Genomic DNA, 2,872 nt, shown 5'->3' on the forward strand with positions numbered 1-2,872 from the left:
AATTATTTTTCTATCTTTTTTGTTACCCTCTAGTTGTTTGTTCGTTTGTTTTGGGTTTAATGCCATTTTTTCAACAGTATTTCAGTTATGTAACTGCGGGCAGTTAACCTAACCAGTGTTCCTTGATTCTGTACCAGTACAAACCTGTTCTCGAGTAACTGCCAACTTTCCCACATGAATCAGAAGTGGAGGACAAACGACTTCAGGCATGATGTCTTTTATCAAATCGCAGAGAACATATACCTTGCCTGGGGATCAAACTCCTGACTCCAGCAATCCACAGATCTGCGCTCTCCCTATTGAGCTACGACATATATTTAAACCATAAATTTAAATGGAAGAGAGGACCTTAAAAGGATGCTAAAGACTAACTTCGGTGATGATAAACCATGTGGTTAATGAGAAGAAAATCGTGTTAAGGTGAATCGCTAACGCCAGACGACGGTCACAGCCCCATCACTATAGCTCATGCTGAATCTTTGATTCAGGGAAGCTAACAAAGCCACAACATATACAGTATAGATATTGGTCTTGCAAGAAACATAATGAACCTTCAGTAGTGTCCATTCACAGCAAAGAGAGTCAGTATTATCTCCACATTATTTTACCACGATACAATTATGTCTCCCCCAGGAGACATATTGTTTTTGCCCTGTCCGTGTCCGTCCGTACGTCACACTTCAATTCCGAGCAATAACTGGACAACCATTTTACCTAGAACCTTCAAACTTCATAGGGTTGTAGGGCTGCTGGAGTAGATGACCCCTATTGTTTTTGGGGTCACTCCGTCAAAGGTCAAGGTCACAGGGGCCTTAACATTGAAAACCATTTCCGATCAATAACTAGAGAACCACTTGACCCAGAATGTTGAAACTTCATAGGATGATTGGCCATGAAGAGTACATGACCCCTATTGATTTTGGGGTCACTCCGTCAAAGGTCAAGGTCACAGGGGCCTGAACATGGAAAACCGTTTCCGATCAATAACTAGAGAACCACTTGACCCAGAATGTTGAAACTTCATAGGATGATTAGTCATGAAGAGTAGATGACCCCTATCGATTTTGGGGTCACTCCATCAAAGGTCAAGGTCACAGGGGCCTGAACATGGAAAACCATTTCCGATCAATAACTAGAGAACCACTTGACCCAGAATGTTGAAACTTAATAGGATGATTGTACATGCATAGTAGATGACCCCTATCGATTTTGGGGTCACTCTGTGAAAGGTCAAGGTCACAGGGGCCTGAACATTGAAAACCATTTCCGGTCAGTAACTTGAGAACCACTTGACCCAGAATGATGAAACTTCATAGGATGATTGGTCATGCAGAGTAGATGACCCCTAATGATTTTAGGGTCACTCTGTTTAAGGTCAAGGCCACAGGGGCCTGAACATGGAAAACCATTTCCAATCAATAACTTGAGAACCTCTCGACCCAGAATGTTGAAACTAAATAGGATGATTGTTCATGCAGAGTAAATGACCCCTATTGTTTTTGGGGTCACTCCGTTAAAGGTCAAGGTCACAGAGGCCTGAACATTGATAACCAGTTCCGATCAATAACTTGAGAACCACTTGACCCAGAATGTTGAAACTTCATAGGATGATTGAACATGCAGAGTAGATGACCCCTATTGATTTTGGGGTCAGTCTATTAAAGGTCAAGGTCACAGTGGCCTGTTCATGTAAAATCATTTTTTGGAAATAACTTGAGAACCACTTGACCTACAATGTTGAAACTTAATAGGATGATTGGACATGCAGAGTAGATGACCCCTATTTATTTTGAGGTCACTTGATCAAAGTTTAAGGTCACAGGAGCCTGAACAGTGACTTGAGAACCACTAGGCCAAGAGTATTGAAATTTAGCAGGATGACTGGACATGCCAAGTAGACGATCCCTATTGCAGCCAACCATCAGTGTCTCTTTGACTTTCGCTCCTGACCCCTATTGACTTCTTGCCTATAGGACTTTGCATTGGGGGAGACATGCTCTTTTTTACAAAAGCATTTTCTAGTTCTTATCAGCTTGTAACAAAATAACATTTTTTAATAACAGATGTTAGGGTGAACAACAAGAGCTGTCGGAGGACAGCAACACTTGACAATTCAACAGCCTTGTCAACTGAATGAATACTTAAGTTGAAAAAGGGGCATAATTTTGTAAAAATGCAAAACTGGGTTATGGAATCTGCACAGTGCTTATCAGCTCATGACAGTAAACAAGTGTGTGAAGTTTCAATCCATTGCAATTAGCGGATACTGAGATACCAGCTTACATATAAAAACTTAACTAAAAACCGCTAAGTCGAAAAAGGGGCATGATTTGAAAAAATGCAAAGTAGAGTTATAGGACCTGCACAGTGCATGTCAGATCATGACAGTGAACGAGTGTGTGAAATTTCAATCCATTCCCACGAGTGGGTACTGAGATACCAGCTTACATACAAAACCTTAACCAAAAATTTCTAAGTCGAAAACGGGATATAATTTTGTACAAAAGCAAAACAGAGTTATGGAACCTGTGCAATGTAAGTCAGTTTATCACAGTGAATAAGTGTGTGAAGTTTCAATCCATTCCCACAAGTGGTTACTGAGATACCAGCTTACATACAAAAACTTAACCAAATCGGGATGCCGACACACGGGCGAGACCAATAGCTCTACCTATTCTTTGAATAGTCGAGCTAAAAATTAACCAAATCGGGACACGGACGCTGACGCACGGAGTCCAATAGATCTACCTGTTCCTAAAAATCTTGTTTGGTGCAATCTTTGGTTTGGGAAATTAAAAAAATCCTTTTGCATAGAGTAAATGTCACTTACAGTACTCTAACAAAGAAGATAAATTTCAGTAATTTTAAGAAG

The sequence above is a fragment of the Mercenaria mercenaria genome, chromosome 12, assembly GCF_021730395.1.
Source record: "Mercenaria mercenaria strain notata chromosome 12, MADL_Memer_1, whole genome shotgun sequence".
Taxonomy (NCBI): Eukaryota; Metazoa; Mollusca; class Bivalvia; order Venerida; family Veneridae; genus Mercenaria; species Mercenaria mercenaria.